This window comes from Chaetura pelagica, unplaced genomic scaffold, assembly GCF_000747805.2.
Source record: "Chaetura pelagica isolate M959 unplaced genomic scaffold, ChaPel_1.0 scaffold130, whole genome shotgun sequence".
Classification (NCBI taxonomy): Eukaryota; Metazoa; Chordata; class Aves; order Apodiformes; family Apodidae; genus Chaetura; species Chaetura pelagica.
The window spans coordinates 1154691-1166596 of record NW_009951915.1 but is presented as its reverse complement, the minus strand read 5'-3'; positions in this window follow the sequence as shown (position 1 = coordinate 1166596).

Genomic DNA, 11906 nt, shown 5'->3' with positions numbered 1-11906 from the left:
GTTTTCTCTCTGTTCTTTACCTTCCTTTTCCTCTCCCTCTGCTTGAAACTCCATTCACAGGAGTGCTTTGTAGTTAGAGCTTCTCTTCCATTCCAGCCCTGCACCAACCTGTGCCAGCACCAACCACATGCCAAAGGCAGTGAGACTTAACTTGCCTTTTAGAGGCACGACAGGGAGAAATTCAGCTGATTATTCACACATGCCACAGGGCATTCTGCAGCCAGGAGCTCCTTCAAAAAAATGTTGGCTGCATTAACATGCCAGGAACGGGGCCCCCAGGAATCCTACTTGCAATTATTTCATCATCCAACCTCCAGCCACGTCGTCATGACGCTGTCAGGGGTGTTTGAGAGATGAAATGAATGTGCTGAATACACCTGCTGTGACAGGCACAGCACTTGGTGATGCAGCTTGGCTGGGCTGGCCCCATAGTCCAGGAGAACAGAGGAGTCAGCAGTGAAATCAGAGCTTTTCACCCTGGGGATGAGAGCAATCAAGTGAACGATGACGTTTGGATCAGACCCCCACTTAAGTGGCTTCATGAAGGAATTTGGCCCCATGACTTGATCTCTTCTATGCTGTTTTTCATTCAACTCATCAATAAAATGAAGTTCAAGGACCCCAAACAGCATAGCTGGATGTGACAGGCTTTTAGATATGTTTTAGAATAATGAACTTGTATACCAAAACTCCTTATGGCCAAATTCTGATCCCACTTGCACCATCAGTTCACTGCAGTGACTCCTGAATGACACCAGTGAGAAACTGGAGCTTGTCTTTAGAATAGCTCCAGTATCTTCATCCTGGAATTGTTTGCTCCCTTTTTATACCACTGAGAGCTCAACCCCCTCCTGTTAATTAGTCACACTATATTTCAGTTATCAAACTAATAAAAAATAAGTATGGAACAATTAAAATATAACCATTAAATTCTTGTCAAAAGGTCTGCAAGGTTCAATGCTAAGATGAGACTGTGGGTATTTCTATTCAGCAGGGACTTAGATTGCTCTGTGACCCTCTCACAGGCAGCAAGAAATGAGAACATGAACAGGTTTAGGGTTTTAAAAAGAGCAGTAAAGAAATTGAAAGCTGGTGTGGAATTTCAGGGCATTAGTTTTTTTTAAAATAAAAGTTCTCTATAGAGCAGCATCATTGCTGCAGTTATGGAAGGAAAAAAGGATTCCAAGAAGGACAAAACACCTGCATAAATTTTTTTATGTTGTTTTGTTTTGCCTAGGAAGCAGTTTGATTTTTCTCAAGAAAAGTGTTACTGGAGAAAACATGTTTTGTACATGAACTAATCAGACTTCTTTCTCAGGATCCCACTTTGTTCCCACTCCCCTTGGGAAGCAGTGAGGAAGGGAAGTGTCTGTGACACAGGCCCATGGCAGCAAAGGCATTAAAACCAAATCTCTGCTCCAATCTGATGGAAACACTTGCAGGGAGAAAGATGCACCTGCTGAGTAACAAAAGGCTGCCTGGTGGTTTGTAAAAAGAGAAATGCAGTTCCAAAGAGAGCTCAGGAGTGGGTATCACTTGGCTTCATGGCAGGGATTGAAGGATTTTGGTGGGATTATTTTGTCTCCTTTCCTTCTGCCTTCACCTCAGTGTTGAAACGAGGCAAAACCCAGGGGGTTCCTGCAGGAATTATGAAATATTTTCAGACTAAAAGGGAATCTTGAAAACACCAAGCTGTGTCTTTGTGAAGCTCATTTTATTCTGTCCACACAAGTTCAATTTGGTTCGACAAGTGGCCTGTGGAAATCCATGTGGTAGGAGAACATGGAGACTGAGAAGCAAGGGCTCTTCTCTGGACAGTGACTCTAGATTTAACACCAAAGCCCACCTAAAACATCCTTCCTCCTTGCTATGGCCCAGCCTCTCTGCTTTCACGTAGGACATTGAGCTGAAGAAAGGATCTTGACTGGGGTGTTGACACAGCCCAGGCACATCCCTGGACTTCCTCCCAAGGCATCTCTGCACCAATGAATCTGCCAAACTCTGGGAGGTGAGGACTGAAGCCCTCAGCTCCCTGACTGGCAATGCAACTTTGCACTTTTCACACACCAAGGCTTATGGTGCCAAGGGCCATAAAGCTTCTTGGTTGTGGATGACCCTCAAAGAGCAGGAGGCCAAGCTCTCGGCCTCAGATATGCCCATATCAATCTGGAATGATTCTGCTGGTACCATTCTGGACCTAAACTGGTGGCATAAGAAAAAGAATTAAGTCCCAGACTGGTACATGGTGCCATATGTCCCAAAATCCAGACCAGCATGGATTTTAATCCTTTTTCTTTCAATCAGTCAACTTTTCACCCCCTCTCCAAACCCAGTGTTTACATACCAGTCTGATGAGCTACAATTATAGTGAATGATCTTCTTATTTCCCCTGGAGATCTGGGCAGCTGTAAGCTCTGGCTTTTAGGAGTTCAGAGTTTCCAGCCTCATGGACCATTTTTCCCACCTCCTGCTGTCTGAACATCCCAACTCCTTGTTTGCTTATGTGGTGTTGAGCTAAATGCTGAGGAGCCCTGGGTTTGAAACCTGGGACATTTCAAGCATACTGTGAAATCACAGAGAAGAAGAGAGACATTGGGACTGGAAACTGCATACACAGGTCTGTAAGGGACATAGTGCCCATTTGGGTTCTGAGGGCAAGGCCTTTAGGACATGCAAGTTGGCATCAGCAGAGCACTAGAGTTTTATACCCCATTTTTGTGGATACTGTAAATTTGTACTTAGGGGAAACCTCAATAGCACATTTGGAAAGAAAAAAAAGATAAAATTATATATATATATATGAAAAAACCCACCACTTTTTTTGATACTCTGATGATGACAAGTCAAGTTCAAGAAGGCACTTTTGAATTCAAAAGTCCATTTTTCAGACCATTTCAAACACCTCAAGCTGTTTGTAACTGCAAATTAACATCAGTAACTGGTGCCAACTGACTCTTCTCACTCAAGCTGTCAAGCATCTCTGCTCTGCCCTCCTGTAAATAGGCTTTTACAGCAAAGGGTGATAAAAACTGGCTGTGAACAGAGAATCATGGTCTCTGTGGACTTCTGTGTACCTAGGTGCTTGTGATGTGTTCTTCATGGCAGTGAGAACAGGCTTGCTTGCTCAGCACAGGTGAAATCTCCACCTTGTTTCATGGCCTTTTGCCCAATGTTATTTATATTGTTCTGACTCTGTATATATGCAATGAATTGCCTATTTTTATTTTTTTTTCCCCTTTGTATTTGGTTCACCTCCTTGCTTCAGAGGAGGTTCTTCTCTGTGGTTGACACTGCTGAAAAGAAGCAATAAAACCATCCTGAAGACATTGTGTCTAAGGTGTTCCACCTGGTGTTTTAATCTCTTCTTCTCAGGCCTGAAGAAGACACAGCAGAGGGAGGGGATGAGCTGGCAAGCTGGTTGCCTAGTGTTTGGCACCATCATCTCCTGCTTTGTAAGGTTAGCCAGATAGACCAAGTGGCTCTCCAAATGGGAGACCTTATTTCAGAACATCTGTGCCAGCAGAAGAATCAGCACCAGCCCCAGCATGAGTGAACCCCAAAGCCACCACAATGCAGGCAGCAGCACAGCATGAGCTGGGTGGCTGGATGCAATGGCCTTTGGAGGTGGGACTCATGCATGGAATATAAAAATCATGCAGTTGCAAACACACTGTGGTTCTTCTGCCACGACCAAGAGATGCTGAAGGATTCCTGTGTTTGTAGGTACATACACCCCTTGATACACATACACAGGTGCTGATTGTTCCCAGTGTAGGGCTGGGTGCTGGAATATCCTCCAGCTGTCTCACAGTGCTGTGCTGTGCAAATCCATCCCCGTGAGAATCCCCCCAGCACCCTGGATGTGCACACCATCCCTGGCTGTAGCAGCTCATAACCACCCCCCAAGCATAAGAAAATCCCAAAATATGTGCTAAAAACATGTTTGTTCTCATTCCCCTCAGGACTGAACACATGGTGGTATGCCATGTCATCCAGGCCACGAGGTAGGAGAACCTGTGGGTGGCTTTTCTACTGCTGAGCCCATTTCACCTGCAGAAATCACACCCTGCTGAAAGGGACCAAAATGCCTGACCCACGAGATGCCCAAGAAAGCTGCCATCCAGTGCTCCCTGCACCATCTGCTGTATTTTATGCCCAAGGGCATCTTACAGAGCAGTTTCCAGCTCAAGGTGATGGTTTGGCTTGGGCTTGTCACAACCAGGTGATTCCATAGCACTGGTGGTGTAAACCCATAGTCTGAGGATCATGAGAACATCCTGCCTGCACAGAATGGCCCAGTGGGGATAATGACACAACACTCTTCCATTTCCACTGCCCCTTCATGATTTTTGCCTCTAGACTTTTTAAGCAACCTTCATCAAAGCCATTTACACTAGAATCACAGAAAAAAATCAACCCAACCCTCTCAGATCCCTGCTCTGTGTCCTCTGTGTAAGAGCCATCCTTCCTGGTTTACAGGGAGCACAGGATTGTTTATCTTAGGCAGGCACTTTTGTTCTGAATTTGATAGAACATGTGACCATATGTATCTGGAAATCTTTGAGCTTGGCTTTTAGAGATTCTCTGTGAAAATTCAGTCATGAAGTGTCTTTCCATGACTTGAAAAACATCATTCCCTATGAGATAGAGCCATGATTAAAAACATTAAAATGCCATCCTTCCCCTTTGATCCCTGTGGTCTCCATGGCAAAATGCCAGGACAAGGAATTCTGCCTTCTCCATGACACAAAAACAATTTCCCATGTAACGAATCAATTTTAACTGTTAAATTATCTTCATCCCACATGCAGCCAATTACATTCACTCCCTCCCCCTGGGGATGCAAGATTTGAACTGTGACTCAATAGAATAGCAGGAAGAATCCAGCTGCCCTCAGACAAGTTCAGAAAGACTCTGGGTTGTCCAAGGATCACAGGAGACTGTGGCACAAAGAGCCCAGGCACTGTGTCACTATTGTAACACTCTGAAAGCCTTAAAACCTCTTCCCATGCTGGCATAGGCTTGCAGAGGGATCATTCCCACTGGGATAGCTCCCTGTGCATTTAATGTTTTGTTGGATCACATGAATGAAGCCAGGTAAGTTGATGTCATCTCAATGATAGCCATTTCCCACGGGGTTGTTATTCTCAGAACCAACTGGGTCTTGCAGCCAAAGACCAGAGAAGGCAAGAGCTTGGGGTATACAGGTCTAGGTCCTCCCCTGCTCCATCACACTTCCCCTTGGAAGTATCTCCACTCTGCTCATTTGAGATCAAAGCCTGGAACCTTTATCACACCCAGGCTGAGAGTACAGGAACTAACCTGGCATGCTGGGACCAGCCAGCATCACTGCTGCTCTTGGTTTTCAGGGCAGCTCTACACAATATTTGCACATTGGCTGGGACAGAGGGAGGGAGAGAAAGGAAAACAACACCTGACTTGCAAGCTAGAGGGTTGGTCTGCTTGTTGGGGAACCAAGACACCCTCAAGCACACCTTTTTGTCCAAACATTAAGTGGACAATCACTTCAACTCAGAACTTCAGTACCTTGATAGTTAAACATCCTGGGTGACAAGCAGAGAAGTTCAGTCACATAATATCAACTGCAAATCAAGGAGAAATTACTTCTGAGGTGAGGTCTCTAGCCAAGATGTCACAGGAGTGAGCACTGCAAACACATCAATAGCTTTGGAGAGTTCTCCATGTTTCCAGCAGCTGACACAAGAGTCTTTTGAAAGTGAGGAGTGTGGGTGGGATCCAGGCAGTGACTTTTAAAGCACAGAGATGCCAGTTTGTGCCGTGGAGAAAACAAGAGTAGAACCTTGTCACACCAACAACCACATATCTGTGTATCTTTCCTTTCCTGCTGACAGGTCCTGACAGCAGGTTGTACCTCATTGTCACTTTTAACTGGAATTCACACGTGTATCTCATTTTCCAAAGGAAGAAATACTGGCAGCAAGACCTCAGTTCTGAGCTGGTCACTGCTGCCAAGAATCTGCCTCCTCCAGCCCTTTCAGATTCACCTCCCTGGGATGGCTAACGAATGGCTCTTCTTATCAACCACTTCACTCTGAGCTCCTTGGCACAAAGCAGTTAGAAGCTGTAATAGTTCATTACATCTTATGTGCTCCCAGGTCAAAAATATGGGGATGTAATAGAAACTTTGCTTCAGTCTGCAGTGAGGGAATTGGTTACGTGCAAAACATTTGTGTGTGGGATGTGATTTTGGGCTGGGTGCAGCTTTTCATTGCATCCCATCATGTGGTTCATACCAAGTCAGTGCCTCTATCATCTAGTTCTCCCCTGAACTCCAGTCCTCTCTCCTTGCATCCCATTTACTCCCTTTGCCTTTTGAGAAAAATGCCAAACATGTTGGTCTAGGATGGGAGAAGTTCCAGACACATCCCACATCCCTTGGTTCACCTTTCCAAGGATCTGTTTGTCAATTGGAAGTAACTGATCTGACCTGGAGGAAAAGACTGGATGGTTTTCCCCTTTCCTGCTGCCATTGCTGGCCAAGCACCAGCCATTTCTGAGAGGATTGTTGTCATTGTGGCCAGAGCTGGGCAAGGATAAACCTTAGAATCAAAATGATAGGGTAACCTCACTGCTGGGCTCTGACCAGCCCCCCTCCATCTCACTGGAAAACTTGGCTGTCATCAGCTGGATTTGTTATTAGGACTTGTGTCAATAACTGGTTGCTTTTGTTTGGCTGCTGAAGAGTGAAGGCAGGAAAAAAAAAAAAAGTCCATAGTTTATTCTGGGAAATAGAAACCACCAAACAACAAAACAAAACAACTAAAAAGCTCATCAAGAAAAAAGAAAAGAAAAAAAAGGATAAAAACAAACCACAAGAACCATGGTTTATTCTGAACAACATATTAAAACAGACAAGTTATGGCTTTTTATTTTTTGTTTTTATTTTTTTTCTCTCCTGAAAGGAGAAACCTAAAAACAACATTTGAAAGAAAGAAATGAACTGAGCTATGGGATGGCATCTTTAACTTCCACCATTTGAAACGGTTTTGGTTAAAAAAAAATGAAGAAAAAAGAAACAAAAATCAAAGCTAAACTCAAATGGAGTCCCAAGAAAAGAAGACAAGGCAGCACTGCCTCCCTGCAACTAACTCTGCTGTAAAGCCAGAGGAACTCTGCCTCCACTAGGCAGGCTGAGAGCAGCAACATTTTACATTGTGTTCGGTGGAATGAGGCTATTTATTCTAATTTATTCCCCAGGGTATTAAATAGAAGAATTTGAAATCCCTGAGCTCTTTCCAGCTGTGCTGTTATGACTTTCTGTAACTGGAAGGAACTGGGGCTCATGTGCTCATGCTCTCCCATCCCTCTGCCAGCCTGGTCAGCCCTAATCACCATCCTGGGGAGTTGTGCATTACAGGTTTACCTAATTCAACTTAAATTAGACATTTACTCAAACTAGGAAAGGTTGAGGACATTTAAACAAAGCAAAACATGGTACAAAACAGCCCAACCCAAGGAGCTAGAGTCTGGGCCACCCTCTCAGGACATTAAATAGGGTAGGTTAGTAGCCCCCACTGTCTAAGGTGACAATTTGTAAGTGAAATTAAGGCTTAGCAGGGTAAGTTTATCTACAATAATCTGTCTAAATGGCTATTGTTTCCAAAATGGTAATCAAAATTAATTCTGGTCCTAATAGATCAGCTGCCTTCTTCTACATACACGATGATTAACTTGTCTATAGTTTATAATAAGCATATTTGTTGTGGATAAATTAGATTAGAAGCACAAAGGTTGCATCTGTGGAGCTAAGCAGTGGTAAGAGTCAGTGGGCACCTCTCCTAAAGTCAACAAAAGAGATCTATAATTCAGCAACTCATGATTCAAATGTCAATCTAATTGCAGACTGCAAATTAATGGAACATTCTTTTGAGAGCTCCTCAGGTCCACAGTAACATTCCAGTTCTGGAAGTCGTCCAAGTCTTGAACAAGAGTGAAATTCTTTGATTTCAATATTATCTGAAGGGTTATGGCCTGTTCACAGTGACAAAGCTTTTTGGGTGTTATTAAGTCAAGAGTAAAACAGTAATTAGTCCAGCAAGGGAGAAACATCTAGGGAGCATTTGAGAAGGGTTCCAGGAGGATCACACACACTCAGCTAGAAAGTATCTCTTGTCAGAAGGGAAACAAGCACTTGAAGAAGCAAAGGATTTGCAAAGTGCTGGTGAAGTGTAGCATGACACACAGGTATGAAGCACTTCAGTGAGAAATGGCAGCCCTCACCATTGCACAGGGAATCTGGCTGCAGAAACTCATCAATCACCAAAGGTATTTTCTTCTCATCAACCAAAAGAAAAGCAAATTAAAAGTCATCCAGTGCAGCTTGGTGAGGTGGGCAATGCAGATTCCCATGATTCTGAGCCCCTGTTTATTCTGAACTCCCACATAAATCTGTTCTCACCTCCTCAGATGTGAGCACTTCAGTTCAATAGGTTTGCTTTTTCATCTAATTTTAACAAGGCGAGTACAGATTCCTGGCATCCCCCAGGAAAGTTCACCTGATAGACCCCACTCAACCACAGGTTGAATTTGGCAACCAAACGTGGAAGAATCTGCCCCCCAACATCCATCTCCACAAAGCCCCTGTCTCTCTGCTGAGACCAGAAATTGAAAAGCTACATTTTACTGCACGTAGAGAATCATTGTTTTGTCTCTGTTAAGTAAGTGGGCCAGAGTGTGAAAAGCTGTTGTCAGCTTTGTGAGCAGCAAAGAGCAACCCTGTCATTGTTGTATTGACTTTCTGGGTGAAATTCCTCACACCCAGTTTTATGTCTCTGTTGCTAATATCAGAGCAGCTCACTGAGTGTATCCTCAGCAAATTTACTGATGATACCAAGCTGTGTGGTGTGGGTGACACCCAAGAGGGAAGGGAGGCCATCCAGAGGGATCTTGACAGGATTGAGAGCTGGGCCAGTGCCAACCTCATGAGGTTCAACAAGGCCAAGTGCAGGGCCCTGCACGTGGGTCAGTGCAGCCCCAGGCACTAATACACGCTGGGGGGAGAATGGCTGGAGAGCAGCCCTAAGAAGGATTTGGGGGTGGGAGGAGATGAGAAGCTGCACATGAACTGCCAGTGTGTGCTGGAGCCCAGAGGGGCAATTGTGTCCTGGGCTGCATCAAAAGAAGTGTGGCCAGCAGGGCCAGGGAGGGGATTCTGCCCCTCTACTCTGCTCTGGTGAGATCCCACCTGGTGCACTGTGTACTGCTCTGGAGTCTTCAGCACAGAAAATACATGGAGCTCTTGGAGAGGATCCAGAGAAGGCCATGAAGATGATCAAAGGGCTGGAGCAGCTCTGCTATGAAAACTGGAGGAGAGAGTTGGGGTGTTCAGCCTGGAGAAGACAAAGCTCCAAGGAGACCTTAGAGCACCTTCCAGTGCCTGAAGGGGCTCCAGGAAAGCTGGGGAGGGGCTTTTCACCAGAGAGGGCAGTGACAGGACACCCATCCCTGGACGTGTTCAAGGCCAGGTTGGATTGGATAGGTTTTGTGCAGCCTGGTCTGGTGGGAGGCGTCCCTGCTCATAGCAGAGAGGTTGGAACTGGATGATCTTTCAAGTCCCTTCCAGCCCAAACCATTCTATGAGTCTATGATTCTGTGCTTCTATGATTTGAGATGCTTTGAGGTATCTTGGGGGCTGACCTGCTGGAGAGTAGTGTAGGTGAAAGAGACCTAGGGGTCCTGGTAGACAGGAGGATGACCATGAGCCAGCAATGTGCCCTTGTGGCCAAGAAGGCCAATGGCATCCTGGGGTGCATTAGAAAGGGTGTGGTAGTAGGTCAAGAGAGGTTCCCCTCCCCCTCTATTCTGCATTAGTGAGGCCACATCTGGAGTATTGTGTCCAGTTCTGGGCCCCTCAGTTCGAGAAGGACAGGGAACTGCTTGAAAGAGTCCAGCACAGAGCTACAAAGATGATGAAGGGAGTGGAACATCTCCCTTATGAGGAAAGGCTGAGGGAGCTGGGTCTCTTTAGCTTGGAGAAAAGGAGACTGAGGGGTGACCTCATCAATGTTTACAAATATGTAAGGGGTGAGTGTCAGGGGGACGGAGTTAGGCTTTTCTCAGTGATGACCAGTGATAGGACAAGGGGTAATGGGTGTAAATTGGAGCATAGGAGGTTCAAGGTGAATATCTGGAAAAATTTTTTTACTGTGAGAGTGACAGAGCCCTGGAACAGACTGCCCAGGGAGGTTGTGGAGTCTCCTTCACTGGAGACATTCAAAACCCACCTGGATGAGTTCCTGTGTGATGTACTCTAGGTGACCCTGCTCTGGCAGGGGGGGTGGACTAGATGATCTTTCAAGGTCCCTTCCAACCCCTAAGATTCTATGATTCTATGATTCTATGATCTCACCATGATCCAGATATTTCTCCAGAAGGACACAGGTCTCTCATTCCCTCTGCATCACACCTGTTGCAGCAGATAAATTGAGGCAACTAAAAGACATAACACACTCTAATAACCCCAGATTGTCTGATTTAGGACTTTGGAAACCAAAAGAGCAGACACTGAGATTACCAGTTCTTCTGTTTGAAAGGGGTAAAATGTCCACCTTGCAAAGACCTTCCTCTCCCACATTGCTGAGCATGCAAATGGTAAAGAAGAGATTTAAAGATGCCCCAGGGATGTGAACTTCTCTGCAAAGGTGATGGTTACAGAGGCCTTGGCAAGGGGAAGCAGGATGTCCAAGGAATGGATGGATCACCAGCACCCAGAGCTGTCCTGGACCTTCTCAGGCACAGCTACTCTGGGTCCTGCTAAATCAGTGAGGACCAAAATTAGCAACAAGCTGTTGTGAACTAAAACGTGTTGTAGGAGGATATAATAAAGATACCAAGAAAGACAACAAAAAGACATGATGATGGAAAGGAAGATGCTACACAAACCAATTTCAGTCCAAAGCTGGAGGAGGAAAGTGGCAACAACTATAATTTTGCTTTCAATACACACCAGCAAAGCCCCACAGTGCAGCCAATATTCTCTCCTTCAAAATACATGTGACTGGTTTTTGTTTATATTCTGTATTATTACTGAATAGAAATCCTTGTAATAAGAACCTTTTGGAAACTACTGCACATGGAAACCTCCAGTGTTATCATATAAAAATGTATCTATGACTGGAAATGGCTCTTGTTAAGAGCATAATTAAGCTTGCTATGTTAGCACTTAGTGAAGGTGACCATTGCTAAGGAAAATAGAAATCTAGATTGTTTTAAAAATTAGAGAAAACTTAAAACTTCTGACTTTGTCTCATTGACAGTACTTTTTAGAACATTTTTTGGGGGGCAATATGACTTCAGCAGAGGGTAAATTTGATGATGGGCCTCATAAAGAGATATTAGCTGGGATAGAACACCCACCAGATTAATATTAACACATTAATTGACCTTGTAGGTTATAAAAAGTTCTTTCTCTCCCCAAAGATCAAAAGAAAACAAGCTTGCAGTTTCTTTACTAAAGGAGGATAAATTTTTCATTTTCATGGGGCTGTTTGGGAGGTTTGGGTTTGATGTATTGAAATTGCAGCTGCATATATTTAAATTATTTACACGCCCAGACACCCAGGCTGTGATTAAGTTCCCGCTTTGGTTGTAACACAAGGTTCATTTCTTTTGCTGGTTGATTTAGCATGGAGAAGCCTTCCCTGAGGGTCTGCTTCACAACAAATTGCTATTGGCAGATAGAAATGTCAGGTTTACCCTCCGGGTGGGAGCAACAACAAATCAGACCTTTGCTTGCTCCACTTTTCATCTGCACATGTGGCAGGAGATCCATGTGCTTCTCTCTGCCTGCTCTCAAGTGTCAAGTTATCTTGGGGTATTTTTTTAGGTAGGAATTTCATGGCCCCCAGAAACTGAAGCCACGTAGC